Genomic DNA, 25468 nt, shown 5'->3' with positions numbered 1-25468 from the left:
GGTGCGTGCCGGGCCAGTGGGAGCTGCAAGTACCAGGCCACGATTACCAGATAGATATAAAAGCCCAGTAAGAGCCAAATGAATGAGAGCCTCAATGATCGGTTAACTATTATCAAATCAAGGTTATCTGTTTGCATCAAACGAAGAACGGCCCCTCGCTCCTCCGTGCGTGCGCGCACACGTAGGGCGCGTGCATTCACGTTATTTATTTCAGGCTGTGATGTGTGTTTGCTGCCGGCAGCCTGGGGCATACCTCTCGGGGTGCTCCCATACGCAGCGCGTCGTGAGCCTCTGCTGGGGCGAGGAGAGGAGCAGAGATTTATACAGTGCCTCCAGGAATCCCCAGCGGGGCCCCTCTGGTGAACTTTGCCTCCCCGGCTTGCTGCCAAGCATTAACTACAATACTCGCGCTTGTTTTTGACAACAGCACGCAGGTTGTATTTCACCAATTGCTATTTTGGTTTGGGAGTTATGGCAGAAATGTCTCTGGGTACTCGGCCGGTATAAACGGAGTGGGAGATTTACTCTTATTGTGTAATGTCACCTTTCAGTCAGTGCTTGGGCCGAAAATTATGGGGTGTCGTTCGCTCTTTTTATTAAATTTCAAGGGTATGCACCTCTTGTGTGGGAAGAGTGTCTGGGGAGTAACTCCAGCCTGATTTTGCCTAGAGGGGTATCCTCAGCTATTGAGCACCTTTAAAAATACAAATTAATCCTTTTTTTTTTTTTTTTTTTTTTTGTTTCTTTTTGTCAGTAAGTTGGGACCAGCAGCAGTTGCCATCTTCCAAACTGCTGCCTGTGATGATAGATGAGTTTGGCCCTGGAAGCACAGAGAGATACTGGGCTCAGCACAACACAGATGTTGCAATGCAGCCAAATTAAGCTTTAGTGGGAATGTGCAAGTTGGGTCTTAGTCAGAGTATCTCATGCCTGCCTGTCTCACTGAAAAGCAAGAGCGAAATATTAGCAGCTGACCTGGTGGGATATACACTTGCCCAAAATATTCTGTTACTGGCTGCAGATGAACCAGCATCTGATCTGCTGTGTGACTTTCGCGAGGATCTCACAGCCGTGGGGCGGGGAGGCAAAGGAGTCTTCCAAAAGAAATATTGTTTCCTGCAGTCTTCACATCACAATTCTCCATAAATAACAACACAGGAGATAAACTAGAGATGTTACAATGGCAGGTCATGCTTATTCCTTAGACCCAGCTCAGTATACCACAGGAAACAAACCTGAATGTTGGAGACTATGGGAAATATTCCTGGGAGCTGCTGGGATAAAATAGAAACAGGTTGCTAAAATCATTAGTAAGATGGAGATCGTAAGAGTGGTTATGATGTAAATTGCTGGTCTACACAGCTAGTAAGATGAACTGGCTAACATTATTCCTTAAACCAATGCAGCGATAGAACTTAATGAGGAAATGTCTAGAGACCCCCGGTTATAGATGGCAAAAGCTGTCTCTGGGTGAAGGTCCTGCACAAAACTTTCAACCTAATAGAGGGAAAAACGCAATGAAAGAGTGGAATCCAGGTACAGGGAAAACAGCATCAGGAAAATGAAAAGAAGTTCTTAATAATGGTTTCATGTTTCAGAATGGTAAAATGTGAAATGTAGTAAAGGTGGCAAAGAGGTAAGGGATGAAAGGATGACTATTCGTTAGTTTGTTTATTTTATCAGCCTCTTTATAATCCTGAGATTGTAATCAATGCATTCTTGATCTTAACATGATGGGGTAACCCAAAATTAAGAAGTCAAAGGGGACAAATATGTCTTGCAGTCTTTCTTAAAAATAATTTTATTTTTTCTCTAGCTGAAGGTAAAGGGGAGGGAATATCAGATCCTGACCTCTCCCCTGGTAGAGGAGTGCAGTCCTGGGAACGTCAGTCAGAACCTCCTGATAGGATATAACTAAATTGCAACAGGGGGGCAGAGGGGATCTAAAAATTGCCTGAAAAGCAATTCTTCCTTGTGACCAACAAGAGGGACAGACTGTAGACAAATATAGTTTCTGGAGGGTGAAAGTTAAAACTGGATCCGATTGCCAAACACAAAACTCTGCAAGACACTGTGTAAACAGAAGAATACAAATGAGAATGTGCTACCAGATATATATTCTTTCTTTTTTTTATATGACCTGTCTGTTGCCTGGCTTTGCCACTCGGCATATGTGAAAATAAAACTGAAGGAGAAATGATTCTTATATACTGCTAACATTATTATGGACGTTCCTCTTTTTTTAAAAATCCTCCCTATTTAAAGAAGTGCAGGTGTGTTGGGGGGGTAGATGTATTTTCTGTTTGTACAATAGAAAGTGTACCTGCTATAGGCATCAGGAAGGACAATTTCCACTCACGCTGGAGAAGGACAGAGCAGCTTTGAATGTACCCTTTTGGGGTTTTTTCACTGCACAAACATATGTGTGGATTAAAGCTGTTAGAAAAATATTGGAACTATTTCACACAAAAGCCCCAAATACAAAGTTGTTTCTTCTTCGGGTGAATAAAGGTAGAATGTTTTTCAGTTTTTAATGTTTGTACATCTTTTTCTATCTTTCCCAAACACAATTTTTTTTTACTGTTTTTTTTTTTGATCACTGAAAGCAAATACCATTGAGAATGTCAATGCTTTTATTTCACTTTTCAGTTTTGCTTCATATGGCTTTTTAAGAGTGTCAACTTAGAAAAACTAGTTTATGAAGGAAAAAAATTGAAACTGAAAGAGCTAACATGCAACTTGATCAGCTTTGAAAAAGAGCAGCTGAGTTGTTGGTTTTTTCCTGTAACTCTTCCAGTACTGTGAACAATTTGAAAAGAAATAAATATTGAAAAATCGAACAAAGTAGATATCAACAAAGCTCTAAATATAGTCCAGCCTATTGTAACTCACATTCCAGGATTTCAAAACATTTTGCTTGACAGAGATCAGAAAATTGTTTTAAAATGACATTTTTAAAGAAAGTTCTGCTTCTAAGAAAGGGTTATTTTTGTGCAATACAAATTTCCAATAGAAATTTTTGATCGGCAAGAATTTAGTGTCATGTTTAAAATAGCCAAGACAAATCAAAAGAGCATATTTTAGTCTAAAATTTGCATTTTAAAACCAGTCCCCACCTAGACTCCAGAAAGTGAATGGAATGCATGAAAATTTGCTTTGATTATTCTGGTACAGGTTTTTTCATGGGATCATAAGACACCTCTGACCATGCAGTGATAGGGTGTGGGCTGATGTGACGGTTTTCTTGCACAGTCTCCTGTCCTGGTGAGCCTGCTCAGCTGTTTTTCTTCTTTCTCCACTTTCTTCTTTCTCGCTCTCCTGCCAGGTTTTCCTTTTCAGTCTTGCTCCTTGTGAGGTGGGTATAAAAAGCTTAGTGTACAAAAACTCACATAATGATACTCTGAGAGAGAATTATGTCCTTGCTCCCCTAGGCAGCTCGGAGTTGCCTGGAATACAGGAAAACAGTGCAGATTTAGGCTCTAACAGTAATTTTTATCGCTGCTATTTAGGAAATGGTTCTGGAGTCTCTTCTTGGCAGCCTTCTTTTACATCCATCAGCAATGCAGCATAACCCTACCATCAGCACTAAGTACGAATTCTCACACCCTGCTGGGGACTCAGGACAAGCCTCCCACAAATAGCTTTCCATTTCCATCCTGAATTTGGCATTAGCCAATTTAGAGGCAATATATGGCTCTAGGAATAGGCTGTCATGTACAGTATGCACAAGACAGCTCTCCCCTAATCTCATCTAATTGGCAACAGGAGTTGCTGTCATTAGGCAGAGAGCGTGAGCGGCATTAGAGTCATTAGTGTTTGTGCAGGCTATGAGAGGGAGGTCAAATATTTCGGGAGATTCAGACACGTTCCCTAGGAAGACGTGGCACTCCTGAATTACTTCTTCCACTAAGTGAATTCCTCAGGAGGATTGCGTGTTTGCCATAGTACTATGCTTATGAAGAAGAATGAGAAAATGGAGATTTTTAGCTCAGACTGATAACAACTTCGAGGGATGTGGAAAATGGAATATTTTTTATATTTGTTTTATGTAGAAATTTAATAAGTGAGGATCCACTCCTCTGCCTCTGGAATATAGATAGTCCTTATGAAATAATATTCTCAGAAATGTTCATTTTGAATAGCTCTAAACATTTGATTTTGACACCCTCTTTTAAAAATATTAAAAATATATATACATACACTACAAAGAAAAATATTACAAAAAGTAATTTCAAGGTCACAGCCCAAGACTTTGTTCAGAGAAAACCTGGCCTTTTGACAGCGTTAGACCATCTCCTCCAGCTTTACCTCTGAAGCAAAACCTCCGAGGAATCATCAGACTTGTGAAATAATTCCACTTCAACAAAATTAATTCCCCGATGGCAAATAGTTCTGCTAGAGCTCTTCAGCAAGCGACAGTGCAATTTGACCGTAGTTCTGGTACCCAGACCGATACAAAATGCTGACTTGGCTTTTGAGAGAGGCCCCGGGACTGCAGAAAGCCATTTCCAGCTGAGAGTATGGTTTCTATGTACTTACTCAGAGAGGTTTTGTTTTCGTTCAGCTGGCAGAACTCCTGCCTGCAGGTCGAGGCGGGGACGCTGAATTATCCCATCTGGTAGCACCAAGGATGTGCTCCCCCAGGTCTGAGCAGGGCTCATCTCCCCATCTCCGAGACGCTGACAGCAGCGGTGGCTGTTTTCAGCTCTCCCTCCTGCTCCCCGAGCATCCCGTGCAGCCTGCCTCCCGGGTCACCCCAGCCTCCCCGTCCTTGCCCCACAAGGCTTCTCTTTGCCAGTCCCGCAGAAAACTCCTTGTCGCTTCGGATTTATTTAAGCGGAGACTGTCTCACCACAAACACCTCATTTGTGCCTTTTCTTTCTCCGGATAATTTGGGATTCCTGCAGGGTTGTGGTTCAAGGAAAATCCAAGTCCAAGCGGAGCGCTCGGTCAGACCGTGGTTCAGACAGGCGGTCTTCACTCAGCAGTAGCATTTCATCCTCCAGGCCACGGCGCCTTCGCAGAGACAGAGAAAAACATGTTTTTCTGCGAACACGGCATTCCTCCGCCATGCTGCTTTGTTTGCCCTGAGCTCTTTCGTGTCACAGGCTGTGAACAGAAATGGCCGGGCAGTTCAGTTTGCCACCGGTAAAAGTTTGCAGCTGCTCAGTCTTCCTCCACACCCTACTGCCTGAAGTTCCTTTGGGGCTCTATGCAGTACAGGTGATATGGCAATGGATGAAAAGCCACTGCAGGTACCAAGGTGTTACTGAAGAGGTATGAGCCGTAAAACTTTCCCGGCTGATGCAGTTCCCTGGAGCACAAGCAGGAGATAGCGCTAGAGCAGACAATGTGAGTTGCGGCTGCCATGGGAAATAGCTCTGGTCTTATCATCTGCGGACTAATTTTGCAACACTGACAATAACAGCAATTGCTGTTGTGAGAGGTAACATTTTGGACAAATGCTGCTGTACTGTGACTGTAGGATGTCATAGTACCTTGTAGCAGGGAGGAGCAATGCTATATGGTAAGAAAACAGTGAATCTACAGGTAGTAACTTTGCAGTGGAAGACCTCTGAGGCGGGTGAGCAATGAGGGGCTGGCGTTATTTCTCACTAACCCTCCCGGTGCCATACCCCTAATGTGGAAGTAACAGAGACAAAGTACCACCCAGCTCCCAGTCCCTGATCAGCTGGCTTCCAGAAATCTCTCCCAAGAAATCCCCAAGCATGGCAGGCGATGATGACTTTATCATATCAGCTGCTAACTCTTTTCCTGCCATTCTTGGCCTCATTTTAAATTCTTGGCCTCATTTTAAATGAATTTTTAAAAAAATCATTAAGTGCTTCTTGGCCAGCACATCTGGGTGGTTTAGCTAGGACATCAGCCATAGGTGACGAGAGTGGTCAGTGCCATACTGAAGATAAAATAGATGGATGTTTTCCCTGGTGCTGGCTAACAGAACATTTTCCTGTCACTTCTCATTAAAATCTCATATTAAAGATGCTTACAGAGGCATATTAACGGTGAGGCAAATAAGGCACAAGTGCTGTTCATTTGAAAGGAAGCTATCTAATTATCAGAGCGCCCACGAGGGATGGTGGTCGCGCTGGGAGGTGTGGCAGGTGCGTACGGCTCTACTGCAGACGTCCTGCACGCGAGCCCGGTCCCAGCTTGGGGCACGGTTTCCACGCTCCCTTTACAAGCAGGCAGTGAGCCAGCCCCGCTTCGTCCCTGCAGCACAGGTCCTGCCTTGTCCCTTTCCTCATACCCAGATGACTGTTTGCTCTGATTTCTTTGCCTGGCTCCTTGTGTGGGTGCACAGATACGTGAGGTAGCACAAGGAGGGGCGCAGGACGGAGGAAGGGTTTAGCAGCTGGCAGTGGGGTTGCTGGTTTTGCAGCAGTGGCAGCTTATGCCCACCTAAAGCATCAACAGCAGGTTGATGGTGCTATTCCAGGTTGCAGCTAAGCTAGGACATAGCATTCGGGGAAGGTGTTTGTGGAGCCTGCTTCCTTCTCCATGCCATAAACATCTTCCCACTTCTGTGCTCCTGCTGTTTCTTTTACATCTCCCTGGTGCTAGTCTGATCCCACAGTGCTGTAGGGAGTTTAAACACCATAATGCTGATCTTACTGCTGGGCTGGTTGTGTGAATCAGCCTCCAGTGGGATCAGGTGAGCACCAGGATGGGAGCAGGTGACAAGGTGTTGGAACTGGTGCCGCCAGGAAAGGGAACTAGGACCCAAGAGACAAATGTCTTTCAGTAGCAGCTAGGCAGACTGACTTGGCCATAATGTGAATTTGCCTAAATCTCTGATCTCCTGTGATTTGCATGGGAAATCTTGCTTTTGAGTAATCACTTCCTCCATTCACTGGTATTCGCAGCTTCCAGTGTTACCTATCTCCAACTCTCTTGGCCCCAGAAGAAATGAAGGCGGTATTCCCTTTCACTGCTCTCTCTGCGCAGAGACAAAACCGGCTGCTGGGGATGCCATAGGTGGAGTTGCTACGCTGTGAGGCAGAGGACCAGAGATGATCTCTTGAGATCCTGTTCAGGACCATTTTCTGGAATTCTCTGGTTGTGCAGGGTAAAATGACAAGCTGGGAACAGAAGACCTTGACCTTGAGTCTGTCCTGGTATTTGATGTCTATGACCTTGCAAATAGTTTTCATTTGTGGGAAGTGGCTTATTGACACCAGTGCGTTGTTTAGCCTAAAGTATCTGGCAGAAAGAATTTAAACAAATATCCTACTTCAAGTATTGTTTTAAAAAGCCAAGAATGGTATATTCTAATCCTAAAAAACACTTAAAAGTAGCTGAAGTAACACATAAGTGGAAAAAAGAGTTCTCCTTTAAAAAAAATTGTTCCTTTGTGTATTTTTTCCTTAAAAGACACACGTGGGAGTACACGTTGTTGCATTGTACAGCGCACCTTCCCTGCGTGCCACAAGGCACTTAAATAGGTGGAAAAGACAGTACAATCACATGCTGTTAAGAGATCGCCTGGAGGCTTCGATGCAGCACAGTCTTGCTGTCATGCAAGAGGAACAAAGGCCGTTCAACTCTCAGTTCCTAGTTGCTTGCCATGGTTATAGCATGCAGGTGGAGAGGCTGGAGGATGGAGAATCAGGGGAGCAGGAGTGGGACTTTGTGCTGACCCAGGCCCATTCTGCAACCAGAAAAATATTCTGAAAAACAGCAATTCTCACTAGCTGCCCTGCTGATCTACGCTGACCATTTATGATGGATGTCAAGGTAGATGTGGAACTGGAGGTGAGACCTTCCTCTGAAGTTGGATCAGGGGTTAAGGGAATAGGCAACTCCTTGCTTATGGCTAGGATTTCTAAGAACACATTTGAACGTGCAGTTGGCACTGATTTAATTACTTCATCACAGTTAAATTGGTAGAGCACTCCCTGACTGTGCATACCATTATTCCAGGATGACTATGTCATACTGGTACAGCTTGTTCTTGTACAACACACACAGATGATCACTGGTGTAAGGCATTGGTGTAACTATCTGCTCTATAGGGACCATAACTTGGCTGTTATAAAACCTGTTTGTTGAAGAAGGAGAGAAGAGTGGCAGGAGGCAGGACGTTGTACTGGATCTTCTTATTCCTGCTGAAGCAATCAGCCGGGGATCAGCCAATGACGTGCACAGGGACAGTTAAATGAGAGCACAGAGATAGGGAAATGACAAGGCAACCAAGAAATAGCTGTATTGTAGATTACTGAACCATATTATTCCTGTAGGTTCTGCTGGTACTTGGCAGCTGGTAAATGACAAAGGGCATTTATGCTGCTGATATAAATCAAAGCAGAAAAGAGCCCCAGGACTCTGCCAGAATAGGCTGTATGTTCCTATGGGAATCTGTCCCAGCATTGCTTTCATTTGAATCCTCCTTTGTTTATTTTGCAAAACAGAAAAATTATTCTGAAGGACTTTTGGCTCCTCCAACTCCTGCATTGGATATTCCAGCTTCCAACGAAAATCAGACACCCTCTGGCTCCAGACTAGTAACTCCCCACTGTTTTCCCTAACCACTAAGAGGTCTAGCACATACGATTTTGAACTGAGTATCTAAACACAAATAAATTTAAAATACTGTGACAGACTACGAGTAGTGTTTTTTTAATCACAGTTATAATTTTTGTATCCTGTTACTCATTAGAGGTGTGGAAACTTCCATTTAAGCTTGAAGAAAAGAGTTAAAAATAATTAAATATAATGGGTCTCCACATAGCATGTAAGACATTTGAACTCAACTGCCAACAAAAAGCAAGATGAAGTACTTTTTAGACTGATAACTATTGTCATTACGGGCCAAAACGCAAGTGAGGCACTGAATTACCAACAAGAATAAAACTGTGGGTCAGCAAAACAGCTTTCCTACCAACCTCCAAAGTCATATAGGTTAAAATGACACCAACAGGGAAAAGGTTTGCAGAGGACATCTGATTTGTTGGTGAGAAAAGAACAGGATTACAGACTTAGAAAGAAAAGTGTGGTCTCCTAGATTTCTCAAGTAAACATCTGCCAGCAATCAGAAGAGACACGACCCTGACTTCCTGATGCACCTGTACCTCTGACACGTCCCTGCCTCTCTAGGTTTGGGTGCGAAGCTTCGTAGTACCGCTTGTCAGGTGGAAGAAGAGGACAGGTATCTCAGAGGAAGAAACTGTAAACAACACAAAATGGTAAGGAGAAACTGTAGCCAAGCAGTGTCCTTTTCACCATCTTTCAGGGCATTTTTGGGTCAGTCTCCTTCCACCCAAGGGAAAGAGGAGCTCTCAGAGAAGAGAAAGTGTCCTAGCCATTTCAGTCTGGTGGTGGTGGCAGCCAACCATTCTTCTGTGCTATTTTTAACACCCTGGGACAAAGATACCCTGCAGGTGACTGAATTCAGAGGTAACTTTTCTTTCCTCTGGCCAGAGCACAGTCAAACTCAAGTTTCCTTATGAGCTTGATCCTGTCTGACGCCTCTTTCAATGTAAAATCCCTCAAACTGCTGGTCAGGCACAGGCACAAATCCATCGACTGTCTCCACGCAGACCATTCCATGTAGGCAATTCACGTCACTGCTAGAGAAGAATCTCTTTCTCTTCCAAGTTAAAATTTCACTTGTGTTAGCTGCACTTCTTTATGTACAGCTAATTAACAGTTTGAATTCAGGTTGACTAAAGCTCACTTTCTCAGTTCTTGGGGACAGCATTGCCATTCTGCTGGTCACTCAGAGTCTATGTGGGCAGAGCCCATGACTCATGAATCCCATCCAGACCATATACACCCTTTGCGCAGTGTGATGGGGGTACAGGCTTCCATGTACACAGCTAAACTCTCATCCAAGTTCTGTCAGCTTGCATTTTGTGTTTGTAGCCTGCCGCTGTGATCATGTCACCTTTTGTTTGCAACCCTCCTCTGCTTCTTCTGCACCTCCTACATAAAATGCAAGGAGCTACTCTTTCCTTTCTAGCTGTCTGCAGTCAATTCTTATGCTACCTATCATATCTCATTCACTTGGAAGATGTTGGATCTTTGGCCAGCCTATGGTGCTATACCATAGTGCCTGCATGTTACATTTTCAGATCTAATGATCATGTTTTCTCCTTTTCTGCCCCTCATTCCTGGAGGAGTTCTCAGTAATCATAGACAAAAGCTGCTCCATGAGCCTCTTTCAGGCTTGGCTGGCTGGAAAAATTGTGACGGAAGTGTTTTCGTGGTTGCTGGCATGTGCCAGTTTGCTGCGACTGGAAGGTTGTGCAAGTCCCATGTGGGGCCAGCCTGCCAGGAGAGCGTCCCCGGCGGGGAGGTCTACGCCGCCTCTCATCAAACGTTGCAACAATTCCGGTTTTTGTTCTGGCTGGACTGTCACCAAGTGCTGAGATGCGAATTCCTCTGCAAATAAAATGCCCTTCTTGGCTTGGTTCTCTTTCCAATTGTTTTTCTTCCAGGGATGCCTACGGTGACAATGGTTAGGTTGCAGCTCATCACACTGACCAGCGTTGTCTCTCTGTGTCTGTGTGCTTGTTCATCTGTCTGTAGCTGCCTATTGTCTTTTGTCTTACGATCACTTTGAGGGGTGGAACTATGTTTTCCTTTTGTCCTGAGACCAATGGGACTTCGGTTTAAAACCAGCCATTTTATGCCTACGGTAACATAAGCAAGAAACAATAAGATGTTTTCCTTCAGCAGGAGGACAAATGCTAAGTTCTTACTCAGGCAAGTTCCCATTAGCTGTAGTGCAGCTGAATGCTGTTTGAGTAGAAAGATGGAAAGAAGCTAAGGATTTGGTTCAAGAGAAAATAAATAAAATATATGCTGTCCCCAGCCTTCTGCATATTGAAAAGTGTGCTGTCTGCACACTGGCATAACGAAGAGCCCATTCTTAGCACATTGTAAGCAGCAGCCAGACACAAAGGTGGTCTGCCTATGGGGAGTAAGTGGAAAAGAAACGGCATCTTTTCAGTCGTGGTTTGCACAAGATGCAACTCCTGCACAGCCACATGGTGGACGAGTTTGTCAGTCTTCTGCGTTCTCAGGAATAGAAAATGGGAGCCATAGACTATGTCAATCCTAAAAAATAAAATGAGCAGTGAAGGAGAGGGGCATACCTACCATTGCCCAAAATGCCTATGGGAAATACTTACTGGCCTGCACCACCCCTTAGGCTGTGCCTTGGCTTTGTGCACGAGGGTCCAGTCGGCTTGGGGAAACTGTGTCAAGGAGTGTGCTAGAAGTTAACATAACGGGTGATTGTTGACTTGTTCTTGAGCATGTGTTGCAACTCTGTTTAGTTTATTAGTAGAGATGTAGCCATATACACCAGAAGCACATTAATACAAAAGGTGAGGATGCAAAAGGAAAACGCAGGTTTACAGGCAAGGTGTATGCATTAAAAAAATGTAGATAAGAGCCTGGATAAATGGATTAATTAAATAGCTAGTTTTGAAATTCTTAGTGTCCCCATGCTCTATCCAAGATAGGAATGCATCTCTCCTTGGTGCTTCATAAATCAGTAGTACTGGATGTTCCCCGTACTTGCCAGTTAACGGTCTGATTGCATAAAATACTTCAAAAGGGGGAAAAGAAGCAAAGAGATAAACGGGCAATTTTTAAGTAAACCCAATGCTCAGTTTTGAGTATAAATGTATTCATGCTTATGTTTTTTGAGAAACTGTGCAAGAGTGAATGGATACCTCATTGGATACATTTGCACATTCTTTTACAAGAACAGCTAAGATTAAAAGGACTGTAGCAGTATGACTCTGAGGAAGCCATTCTGTAATTTTGGAGCCTAGGAGCTGTTCATTAAGAGATGTCATGAATCAGAAATTTCAGCGACTTGAGAATGCAGATGATCTCCCTTATTCCTTACTCTGAAAGTGATGCTTTTATTCCATGTATCCCTGAAACAGATGATGGGGTACAAATTCAGTGATTGGCAGGGTTAACACAGGTCAGTAAATTCATCCTTAAGTGTTGATCAGTAGCATAGTTGCAAAACGAAGAATTTGCTTTCAGTGTTTGCAAGTAGAAGGAAACTTAACAAGTTAGATTTAATACAAGTTTACCAGAAGGTGGAGCTGGATAGTAAATCTAAACAATAACTGGCAATTAATACATTCCAAGGATTATTCCAGTACAGGAGAATGAATGTGGTTGATGTACCAGTAGTTTCTGTGCACTCCAATTCAGATACTACAACTGCTAAAAGCTGGCATCTGTTACCTGGAGAGAACTCTAATGATTAGAGTAGCCAGAAAAATGTTCTTGAATAATATAGTGGTAATACAAAGAAGACTGCAAAAGTATGGTTTGAAAATAAGGAAAATGAAATGCTAATTTTAACTCCAGTCCTTCAAAGTGTTGAAGTATATGCATGTCTTTGGGCTTATCAATGGAGTTACTGGCTGACTTGCCAGTCTTTTGTCAGTCTCTTGGTATGAAACTCAGCCTAGGAAGTGTTCAACTGGAGCATCCGCCACAGACACCTTTGCTATCTCCACAGTACAACAAGGTCTAAAAGCAAAGGATTACAAGTAACCCAGCAGCCATGCAGTTTGTGAATCCATGCTCTCAGGGAACACATGGGCTTGAAACAGACTGGTGCCTGGAGAGCCTCAAACCTGGCAGTGGTATTCATAACCCATGGTCAACCTGCCAAGCATGCAGCTGCTCTCCAGCTGATCCCATGGCTTCTGCAGGGTACGGTGGCACAGCACAGACCTCAGCTTTCATCTGGATCACATGGCTTCTCAGACCAACTGCAAAGGTCAGGACCAAATGTATTGAACTGTTGAGTTGTCCGTGAAGTACTGTTTCAGCAGGTTTGAGGGACAAGTGCATGCTCTGGCTTCCTCCTTTTGGAAAGATTTCCTTAACCACGCATTATTGCTCAGTGGTGCTGGGTACCAGAGCAGCATGGTGTGCCCCTTCCTTGGTGATATTTGAAGTGATGAGTAATAATATGCCAAAGGAACCCCCAAAGATAACAGATAAAGATTAGCATCAACCACAGATGAAGCCCAAACTGAGGAGGACGGCAGGTGTCCTCACAATGATCCTATGCTCTCTCTTCCTTTTTGGCCCATCTGCAGACAATGATGGAAGCTGGTTTCGGTCAGGAGATAGCTAACAAATAATGAAGAATTGGCATCAGGCTCAGGGCCCACATTCACTTCGTTTCAACTGCGGGGAATCTCAGAATAAAGGGCTGTGAAAACCTGGCAAAGGCTGTTTGAAGAGCTTGTTCAGCAAAATGATTTTCCACAGGCAGAAAGAATATGGTAAACATTTTCAGTGGAAGAAATAATAAATACAGAGCTCCATTGTGTTCCATCACAACTGACACGAGGCTTGTATGATTAATGATTAATGCCAGCCCAGTAAAGCCCTCCCAAATACGCCTCCCAAAGAAGGAGGAAGGCAGAGGATTTAGGTCTTCAGCTGAGGTACCTGAATTAATTTAAATACGATTGTATCTCACATGCTTGGTCTTAATTGTCTCCTCCTGAAAATTCAATACCTGCATTCATGCTCCTGGGCTCCAGGGATTCCAGAGCACCACACTGTCCCCACTGAAAGGAAATGAAAAATCGGCTGATGCTAACCAGACCCCTTCAGCAACTTTACCCATTTAAGTGCTGTATCCTGCAGAGTGATTAATGATTTTTTTCCTTTTACATCTAACAGCAAAAAAAAAAAAAGGAAAGAAAGACCGTGTACTGTCGTTCACCTTCTAGCCAATAGACTACAAAGGCATAGTTTGCCAGGATACGCACTTTCCTCCTGTGTGTGATTTATTTTTTGTGTGTATCTGACGTTGCCTCTTCCTTGCATACGGTTGGAGCCTGCAGCATCTTATCAGCAAAAGGTTTGGCTCGCTCTTGTATAGGGCTAGCATTCTGCTTTCTTTGGGCCTTTTTAAAACTGCAACCTGAACCTGTTCCCCAGCCCTTTATTAACATGTGTTTTATGGTACAGGTGTAATAATTAATGAAAATGGTTAGCAGATGTGGCTGTCTATCTCTGGGCATGTCAGTTCCTACACACCACCCCTTAATCAAGCAGTGCCCAAGCAATGCCAAAGTAAATGAAAGAAAATAAATTCCACCGAGATATTTATGAGGGCCACCTGGACAGAGAAATACCTTGGCCTTTGCCTGTCCCCTGCTCCAGGTGGCTACAAAAGACTGAAGTCCCTCACTAAATACAGGTCAAATCAATCTTGCAGGAGCTGAAAATGAAAAGCCGTGCTTGGCTCCCTCATTTAACAATAATGAAATTTTGTACATGTGCTCTAAGGAAGCCTGCCCACTTCACCTTATTTATTTGAAATTTCCCTTCTTTTTACCATCCAGCGCCTGATGGGCTTCACATAATTCAGGTTGCTGGTTCCTGCCTCTGTTTCTGGCAAGCCAAAGCTAAGGATCTTCTTTGTGTTATCAGCTGGACTCCGGGTGTTGGTCTGCAAATCACAAAGGGAGACACCAGATTTTTATGCTCCTGCCATTTCCACATCTCCTTTTTCAGTTATTTATAATCTTCACATGGGTAATTCCTGGCAGATTTGCAGCACATTCAGCTTCTGCTGGGACGAAGGGCTTTGCCTGTGAAGGGGTGGTTGCTCCAGCCTGCCTTGGGAGGAGCCCGTCCCTGGTGGAAGCTGCAGCCTCAGCCTCCCTACAGCATCACAGCGAAATGCACCTCCTGCCACCTAGGAAGCTTCCACGCATCTGCTGCATCACATCCAGCTGCTCCTCCCAGGGAACAACCACCATGAGGACACTGTGGATGGACACCCACGTCTTCCCTGGGGTGGGCAGGAGTTCTGCTAAGAAAGGGGTGGAAAATGAAGCTTCTGAAAAATGGGCATCAAATACTCCTTACATCCATGGCCATTGAATTCTCAATGAATGAGAAGCATTCAACACTGGAAGAAAGCTGTGCACCACAGAAGAAATCGGTGGACATCCTTATAGCTGTAAATCCATTTTATGCACATAACAAAAATGCGGTATCAGTGCAGGTAGTTCTGTCAGGGACACTGCTTAGTGCGGAACAGCCATTATGCGAAGCTACAGATATAAAACAATGTGCCAAAAATGATATGCAGATAAATTAAAGCTGATAATGGGTGTGTACCTTGCTGTTTTAAAATGTAAGCTCATTTCTGTATCAAAGTTTCCCATTTATCTATTTGGCAAGTTTTGCCTAATAATCCTGTATATTGACTGCTGCCACAGATGAAAAAGCGAAACGGATCATTGGAGTGAAGTTTAATGCACTGATTATCCTGATACAGTTGAAATATTTATTTAAAACTGTCATGCAAACACAAGGGGAATCAAAACCCTTTTCAATTTCAACTACTACTGCTTAAATTTCCCCACTGTTCAATCAAGCTAGAGAGAAATTACTGAACGAAACCAAGTACACGATTCATGATTAAATCCGTGAGGCCTATTAGCTATCAGCTTTCCATTCACCAGTCTGAAACTCCATGCCAAGAAGTGTCACAGTCTGCTTAGAACAGCAGTGGGGCCAGCCTTGACCAAATGGCAGCAGCAGCTAAAAACTCCTGAACTATGCTGATTCCATGAAATATCTCCCCATATTTTCATCCCCCCTGTGCAAGGTCTGAATGCTGGAATGAATTATCATCGATAACATGGAGGTGCATAGTAGCCCCAGGAGTCCAAAGTCTCCTCTTCTCATCTTAAAGGGATTTTGGAATATGAATGTGCACAGAAGTGTGTTAAATGGATTATGTTTCCATTATTTTAACTTGTTTATTTGCAGCGTGAGAACAGCATGAAGTAAACACCTGGGAAGTCTCAACTGGCAAAGTTCAGATGTTCTTTGGTTACGAAGGCACAAAAATAGCATCTTTTGAGAACAAGTGCATAAAAAGCAATTCAGAAAAGCCGTACGTCTTGTAACTTGAAAATTCACATTTCTCTTGTGGCTTCCAAAAATATCCACTTCTGCACTGAGGCTAATGCCTGTTACAGTTTAGCCAAAACAGGGTCAAAGCAGGTGGTTTAAGATTAAAGTCCCACATCAAATTAACTATGATATTTGATATCTGGTAAATACTCTCCAGGGCAAGCTGAATAAGAGACTTTATTACATGCAACAGATTGGAGTAAATAAAAAGTGTGAGCCAAACAAAACGTCCACGCTCTGTAATGAAGTATTCCCTCCACAGCCCAGTCTCAAGGGAAGAAAAAGAAAAGGAAGACCAGTGGTCAGAAGAAATACTTCAGATGTGAAGGAGGCATGTGTCTGGCAGCTTCAGACATGCACATGAAAAGTAGACTGTTGGAACCAAAGGGTTTCTCCATATGTTGAACTCTGAATCTCCTATTTCTTCCAGAAATGATTAGCTAAGGATATTTTCCACTTTTCAGTCAAAGAGAAGAGAAGAGAAAATACCACAGGGAGATGTTAGATGTGCCACAGGGAAATGTACATCTTCTTATCTCTCTCTAAGAGTATCTCTTCCAATCTTTCCTCTCCACCTGCCCCAGACCCTGGGCTGCTAAGCCAAGTTTCTAGGGGATTATAGTTTCCTGAGTATTCCTGTTGATCATTTATAATTACTGGCATGAGACTGGCTTTTTTTCTCCAGTTCTGTGGAGAAAGGGATTCCTCAGGAATCTAAGATTTATTTAAAAGCTCTGTCAGTGGCTCAGAAAACTCCTTAGCCAATTCTTTTAAAACTCCTGGCTGCAGTGGATGTTTGTTCTTTGGTATCCTAAGGACAAAGCTTATATGTTGGAGGTAAGAGACATGGCACAAAAGCAGTGTCTTCAGCTCAAACAGGGTCTGTATGTTGTGTATCAATGGTAGCCTACACACAAGTTACACAGCTTAGTCAAAATTAGTATCTTCCTTCCCTTCGCAAAGTTGTCAGTATTATCTCCCTTGCTTGTTTTTGCGTATCTGAGAAAAGGAGGACGGCTAAAGATGCAGTTGAATGCTGTGTGGGTTGCTGTCTGCCCATATTTCAACTCATTCAGTTATTTTCTAGGCCCTGCTTTTGCTGTTTTAGCTCCCCATTCATTCATACACGTGAAATGCACTTTATAGATACGAACAGAGGAATGTTTGTCTCTCTGGTCACCGTACTCACCGAACATGCTTGTACTTAAGCACCCATACAGATGTTCCAGATTGTTGGAGTTTTGTGCTCTGCATGGAAGATGGAAATTATGCAAAAAGCCCTCCTTGGCCAAAGGACCACAGTAAAGAGCCTTAGAGATAAAAGGGAGAATTCTGGACTTTGGGAACCGGGCTGCAAACTCTGACAGTCTTTAAAATGTAAAATATGTACGTACCTGTATAAAAGCTTTCCGACAGCACTGCTTATAAAGGGAAAGTAGGGTGACTGAAGTAATCAGATGCCTGTCTAGAACTGGTAGGCAAAATAGTGGAGGCTGAGACAGAACTTCTGTAGTCAAAAATTAGTATGTTCAAAGTGGAATTATGTAAAATAGATCTTGTCCAAGTAGCTTGAGATATAGGGGATATCAAGTTCTAAATATAGGGCATAAAGATTAGTATGTCAATAAAATAGCCTTCAGTATGGAATTTAATTTGGTGTCACTATGTGTTTTCATTCAGAAACTGGCATAATAAAAAATTAATGCAGTATATGCTAAATGTTTTAAAAGTTAATTGATAAATTGGAAAGCAAGACTATAAATCTCGAATCTTTGTTAAATAGGTGTGTCTTATGTGGAGCCCTGCATGGGTCAGTTTTCAGAATTAAACTATTTCATATTATCATCAACGACCAGGAAAAATATGCGGTTACCACTGACAAAGACTGGATACGACACAAAGATTAGGGAGTGCAAAAACAAAAGCGGGGGGGGGAGAAGATAAAACAGTGATGCAGACCAGATTGCCTGGTGAAACAGATGCAAGCAACACATTAGGAAGTAAAGGCATTTGTTTAGAAAAAAGAACCCAGGCCATACTGACAGAGTACACTGTACGGGTACTCTGCAGGGTGTTGGGGACCACAGTCAGTACGCAGTCAAATAGGAGCTCCCCGAAGACCTCCAGAAAGGGTTACAGAGGTGAATTAGAAAGGAGAAAAATGAATACAGGTATGGTATTTGGTGACGATGCGGCCATAACATCTATATTCACTGATGTCCACAATCCAAGCTGGATAGTAAATAGCAGGAAAAGTCTCGTAGGAGAATCAATGGGATAATTAAAAGGCTGGAAACTTACACTGGAGTGAAAGCCTCCAAAAGAGCTCAGTCTCTTAAAGAATGTTATAAAGATGACTGTCCATATCTACCTGCACTGAGAACATTGTTTTGGTTTGGTTTGGTTTGGTTTTTATCTACTGGAGAAAGGCATCGCAGGATCCAATAGCTGGAAATAAAAATACAGTAACTTCAGACTGAAAAGAATGCACATATTTTTTTACCAGAGAAGGACAGCTAACCATCAAAAGAACAGATCTGCTGGCTATGCAAGGTTCTCTATCACTGGCAATTTGAAAATTAAGATTGACTGTTTCACTTAAAGATGTGCCTTACTTCCAAAAGGAAGTAATTCAGGGAAGAATTCAGGGCCTGTGCTATCCTGGAGGTCAGGATCGACGTGCAGGCTGCCTCCCTCTGGCTTTATAAACCATGAATCAGTTCCTTAATTCTTTCATGGGGAGGTCTATGCTTTTGGGGTTTGTTTTTCCTTTTGAATTGAAATTAGACATTATTGCATTTGTAGCATTAATTCTCCCAGACAAGCCATAAATCAGACACATATTTTGCCTGGGATGTTTAGTTCACTTTAGCAACAGAAAGACTAAGGAGGAACTTGGACTGGAACATGTGTATTACAAAGGGAGGAAGAGATAGCTTTATGGGCTGTGATGAGATGACCTCATCCAAAATTGGCTTTCTTAGATGTCAAAACCCTAATCGTTTGGGATTGTTTTTCTCTATTTGTTGTTTGCTTGTTTTCTTTTAATTGAGGCTAAACTTAAAAACAGAGAAAAGTCACGACGGAGCCAAAGCAGGACAAGCAGTTGTTTTTGTTTTTTTTTTTTCCCCCGGAATTATCCCAAGATTTTAACTTGAAGTGGGTTTAATCTAAAGACTCCAACCTCCCTGTAGCCACATGTTGAATCAATTGAAAAGCAACCAACAGGTAAATATCTCTAGCACGGCACTGCTAATAATGTAGCAGACCTTTAGTAAAAGAGGAAACCCTTTTGACCCCTCTTGTGAAAGCTTTTCTGTGGCCTCAGGTTTGGTTGATTTTTTTGTTAAACTGTCATTACAAATGCAAGAAGCAGACACCTGCAAGAAGCTGATAACTTTACATATATCAACAAGGGAGAAAAGCAGAGGCAAATAGGTTTTATTTGGCTTTAACAGAACACCAGGGAGAAATACAGAGAGAGATTGACTGACAAGGGCTTCAGTAGAAACCCGTCAGCTCGTAATGTGAGAAAGTGCTTGTAAATGTACAAAAACCCCGTGGCCCTTTCCGAAACTAGGACACTTTGCCTGAAATATTCTACTTTTTGCCCATTGTTTCCTATCCTCCTGTGTTGAAGCCTAACCACAGAACAAGGCACCACTGACCCTCACTGCCGTTCTGTATATCCATCTGGAACCTGTCAAACGTTGGCAGCCTGCCCCTATGCAAAACCCTGGAAGGGGAAGGAGGTAACCAGTGCGTATTTTTAAAACAAATAAATTCTCCTGTGTGCTATGATCCTATCAGATTTTGTATCCTAAAAAGAGACAGGCTAGGGTCACCACATAAATAGGGAACTTCCAAGAAACCTTGCGGTATTAAGAGAAGAAGTTATCAGAAGCTGAGAAGATAACATGCTCCTCTTGAAGTGAAGAACCAGTGCAGTAGGGTTTCTGGAGACGTCCTCTCTCAATTTACACATAAAACACATCTCCTGCCTACTTATGGGCAAATAATATTAATGAATGATGTCAGGTTTTTCACAGCAGATAATTACAGAAATGATGAAGAATTTCCTTCCTATTACTTGAAAATGTCTAGTCCTAAAAAAAGTGGGACCATTGAAGATTTTACAAAGCTATTTGCTAAAATTAAAATATTAACCCCAATTCTCAGTCAAATTTTACCTCTGATACCATCCCATCTTCTAAGTTTACTCCAGTAGGACTAGGGATTATTCACTCTCTGCCCTACACTGTTTTAAGGGGGTATGGTGTTTCATAAAGTACCTCCTAGCGCCTCTAACAATAGAGAAGCATGTCCTTCAGGAGATGCAGGTAGTAACTGTTTTGTCTAACATGTATATTGTCATTTTATTTGTGCATAGAATAAAATTTAGGTTGTGGCTGTTGTATGTGCATTATAGTGCACGTGTTCTGTAATTCTTCTGCTTTCCTTGAAGTTACTTGTTTTGCACATGCTTGAAAGTTATCACATTTCAGTGTTTTTAAATGCTAACATTTTATTTATGCCTCTATATTGTCTTCGCTGCAAAAATAAAACATAGAATAGTTTGGACAAAGAAATACTGAACAATTTTAATATAAACAAATATTGAAATCTATTGGATTGCTTTCTAGAAAAGTACTGCTGTCTTTATAAATGAGTTCCACAGTTTAGAGATGCTTTGGGATATTGTTGTTGGTCTTAGCAGATTAAGATAATCTGCACTCTTCTGAACCTATATGAACAGTAGACTTAGGATGAGCTTCTCCCCTATTGCAATCATCGTGGGACACATTCTCATCATCTGTAAATTAATATAGGATCAGCTTTGTGATGACTTAAAATAGTAAAGGACTTTTTCCCTATTTATGCAATAAGACGGTGTGAGGCATCTGGCTGCGTGGGTTGACTCTTGGAATCTAAAATCAGTAGAATAAAAACCATACAAATTACCAATGTAAATTATATGGAATAGCATACCTCAGGTCCAAATTCATACGGGAAATGACGGTTTCATTGCTTGAGTAACAGGTAAGGTCAGCACTCAGAGACAGTTTCTCTAAGAGAGTAATTTGTTACCTTTTGTGCTTCATCTTGGTAGTGGGAAAAAAAATGCTTTACATACTTCTAGATTTTCTTAGTTGCTTGAGTTGCGTCAATTGTTTCCCATTGCTGCTGCAATTCCCTTCCCTCGCCAGGCTTTTTTATAACCTGAAAAGTCAGGGATATCTAAGGAAGCAAAGAGATGCCTAAGATGCAATATATGTACAGGGATTTAACATATAAATATTGAGAAGTGGGATTCTGTCCTAGCAGATTACCGGAGCTGCATAAGGATATTCACTTAGTGCTTTTTAAAAATAATGTCAACAATGCCCCTAAGTGTGATATTCTGTCTTTTTACCCCAGCTCTTAGCTTCCATCAGTCCTGCACAGTACAGAAAAAAACTAGGGAGAGATACATGTGCCTGTTGTTAAGTTGAATAGGAGAATGGGAAAAGCATGAGAACATCAGAAGAAATAAGGACTCTGTGAGCTGACCACACTTCACAGGTACTCTCTATGTGGGGGAACTTTTCAGGAAAAATACAAGTTTCCTAGCATTTTTTATACGGTTATACAAAAAGAAGTCTATCCATTGTTAAAGAGGTTGAGGTAATGCTCTCATATTTTATTCTAGTACCTGTTTTTAGAGAAGTTAGAAATAAAACTCTTGAGTCTGTGAGAAAACACTCTGAGATTCACAGGACCATGGTGGGCTCCATGCCTTAAATATTTTTTTCTTTTTCCTTTTTATTGAAACAAAAATGTACTGGAAAGTGTCATTGCATTATCAAAGATGGTGGAGTTATGACAATTTGAAACAGTTGAGGTTTTGCTCCATGGTGATTTTATTATTTAGCAGCAGAGCACATGATGTATTGCACCAGGGTACTATGACCATTGCTCTGTTTCTATGAAGGAGAGAGAGAGATTTCTGAGCCCCCAAGGTTCAGACATGTATCACCTTCTCTCGTGGCTCAATGTTCCTCCAAGGTTTTACCTACAGTCTAATATATGGGTTCCTTATGTTGAGTTGCATTTGTTATCCAAATGACACCATTTTTCCCCCCACCCATTGACTGATGTTTGAAATCTGTGTCTAAATAGTAACCTGGCATATTTTTGTATTTCCATGAAAGCCGCTGTGTTATTTTCCCTCACTCAGCACCCCACAAAATCATGTCGGTGGTAGATAAGGTGAATTGAGAGCTGTTACTCTAAAAACTGCAGAGGCACATGATGAAACTAGTAGCAGACAGTTTTAGAACAGATAAAAGGCAATACTTTTTTTACATGATGGATGTAAACTTCTGGCATCTGTTGCCACAGAAGGTTGTAGAGACAGACAGAATTCAGGATTTACGCAAATTTGTGGATAGCAGGTCCATGAAATGGAATAAAAGGGCTAGTAAGGGATGTACTCTCTAACATCCTTAATTCAGTGCTCGGGGATCCTGAGGACCACAGGCTAGGTTTGTGTGTTACTCCCAAACTGCATATCCTGTTGCTACTGCCAGAGACAGCTACAGGGTTGGAAGGACCTCAGCTCTGGCCCCCAGGGGTGTTCATTATATTTGCAAGAGTTTTCTCCATCCAGTCTGTGGTCTCAGGATTTATTTCAACCAACCTTTAACATAGAAAACTGCGATTTCTCCCTGGCTTTTCTTTGGTGTTACTGGGAACAGCTCAATATTTTATGCTCCCAGCAAAAGGTGAGGGGAGCCTGAGAGCTGCCTGCCGGCAGCTGGATGGGGAAGACATAGAGAAGGCAGAGCCAGGAATCCCAATTATGCCTGCTGGCTACAAAAATTCAGCTTCGGATGCTGTTTTTTCAGAATACTCTAACATCTCAGTTCACTTTATTTCTTCAAACCACAGCTTGCCACTTTCGTCCACTCTGCATCTGAGTGAAGAAGCCCTTCGGTTCTTCATATAACCCTGCTGGGCTTCAGCAACAGGAGCACAGAGGGAGAAAGCAGAGAGCATCTTCCATTTCTGCTCTGACAGATGTTACCTGAGCGGCCTCTGGCAGCAGGGAGAAGCAGTTGCACCAGAAACCAGCCAAAACTCTGCGGACCCAGGTTCAGGTGCACTAGCCGGCCCATTTGTTTGAAAGGAATGGCTAGAGTAGAGGTGGCAAAGAGCTCAGACGGGGAGTACTGAGTGCTACAGAAAGATCCTCAGAGATAATAATAAACAGCGTTGCTTTCTGCCTGGGGAGTGAGGGTACCTCCAAGCTGTGCAGACAGTGCAGCCAAAAGACTTAAGAATATGTCCTGTCTGAACAAAGAGCTCACCTGCTGCTTGCAAAGGTCTATGAGGCTTTTTGGGGCTCAGTGGTAGCTTCAGCATACACATCCATGTCTAATGTAAGGGAGGGACCTATTGTTTTTTGCTTTGTTTTCAGAATTTCATTCTGAAAGTGATAAAATTTTCCATTTATTAGAGTATTTTCTATTCTATTCCTATTCTGCTTCAAATTTTATATTTGCTGACTGCCATGTCAAAGCTGTAAGGCAGGTCAGAGAAGAAGTTCCATAAATAGCCCCCGTAGTGCAATTTTATGTTTGTGAAGATGTTTGTTCTTTTTCACTGTCGTCATTCTCATAATTGAAAGGCAAGGCTGAAAGTCTAACAGACCGGATAATATTACAATGTTCAGATTAATTTCATTTTTATATTTTTTATGGCTTTGCACCTTATTGTTTGGCAGGTAGTGGGAATAGATCAACTTTCCCCTAATTCTGAAAGCTGATTATCTCCTTCCCTCTTTAAGATAAGCAAAACCAATTGCATTTTCTTGGGTAACCTAGCCATGTGGTCTAGTCTTCCTATAAGGCTCTCCTTGTTTAAGTGTTTGTGTCTATTTGTTGTACATGCTTTTGCACAAGTGGCCAAATGCTAGTTCATCACAAGCATGATGCACTGAGTAAAATCCATGATTTTAGGGCTGGGATCTTTTGCATCAGTAACAGAGTTAAGGAGGAAAAAAGGGCATCTGGAGAGCAATGAACGGGAGCTACTCCTCTCCGATATCGTCTTCTGCGCCCACCTGGAGGAACGGATGTTAGGGCACTGCTTCAAGTATGTTTTTGTCCTGGAGAGCATCTGTTTAAAGAGAGATCATGCAGATCCTTTTCCTTTGCATGTCAGAGCTGTACCTGCTCAGTACAGATGCACCATTTATGGCGAGGTTTTATCCTTGCTTCCAAGCAGTGCCAGCACAGCCAAGAGAGCAGCGCTTGAAGCCAGCTCCTCCAGAGGCAGCAGCCAAGTGACTTGCTGAGATCTCGTTGGCGGCACCTCATCTGACCCCCAGCTGCCCATGGGACTGCAGGTGTGTCCCTGAGGGCATAACTGCTGCGCTCTCCCAGGCACCCTGGTGCATGAGAGCCGGTGAGCATGGGCTAGTAAAGCCTAGACTGCAGCCTTGCACGATGCTCTGGAAGGATGGTGGCTTTTCCCTGGTGCCGAGTGATGGGATCCAGCAGCATCTGCAGCACTGTATCACCCGGAGCCAACACGGAGGTGTGCAGGGGTGCAGGATGGAGAAAGGGGTCCTAGTTGTCCCTGTTGCAGTGTTTGTGCTCAGGCTTTGGTCTCCTTTGCTCTGGAAGAAGTTTGCTGACCCTGTGACACACAGATTGGCGTGCAGTACACCTTCTGGTGGGGGAAGGACCCAGGGACAAGGGGAAGCTTTGGGGCCATACAGTACGCTGCTTGGAGCAGCTTTGGCAGCCTGCACTTTCTCTTTTAACAATATGAATTAGTAGTTGCTATTAGCATAAAATCACCAGTTAAAACACTCTCAGCTCATTTTTTAACAGTGGAGCTAATTGCCCTTAAGTGCCTCAGCTCCAGCAAAACGAAATGGCACCTTTATGCAGAAACCCCCAGCGTTTCCCTGGTACATCCATAACGACCTTTAAAATAAGCCGTTACAATTCTGACATGGTACCAGCCTGACACCTTGGGCTGGGATTTAATTTTGAGTTATGGCAGCGTTAGGAAAACATATGATGTGGCCGTTTGTTTGCAGAAAGAAGGGGGAAAAAATCATAAAACCCTCTTTTTTTATGAGCTGTCGCTTGATTCGTTCCTGGAGCCCCAAGTAGCAAGCGTCTAAATCAATGCACACAGCTGTTCTTGCTTCTCGGAGCCCAGCAGGTGTACTACCCAATGCGCCTGCCATCTCCCCCCACTCACATAACAAATAATAACGTCTTACACACACCAGCCATCCATCACAGTTATGGCTGGCCCCGGTGAGGCCGCTGTTCTCAGGGTAGCGTAGAGATTATTTTTTTTTTCTTCCTTTTTTTTTTTTTTTCCTTCCCCCGTGCCTTTTTACTGTAGAAATACCCTGCCCATGGATTATTAGTCACACTTTCTGGAGTCCTTTAATTGAATAACCTTTGGCTCTTGTGGCAAAGAAAAAAAAAACCAAAAGAACCCCAAA

This window comes from Platalea leucorodia (assembly GCF_965183815.1).
Source record: "Platalea leucorodia genome assembly, chromosome: 2".
Classification (NCBI taxonomy): Eukaryota; Metazoa; Chordata; class Aves; order Pelecaniformes; family Threskiornithidae; genus Platalea; species Platalea leucorodia.
This window is presented reverse-complemented; position numbering follows the sequence as displayed.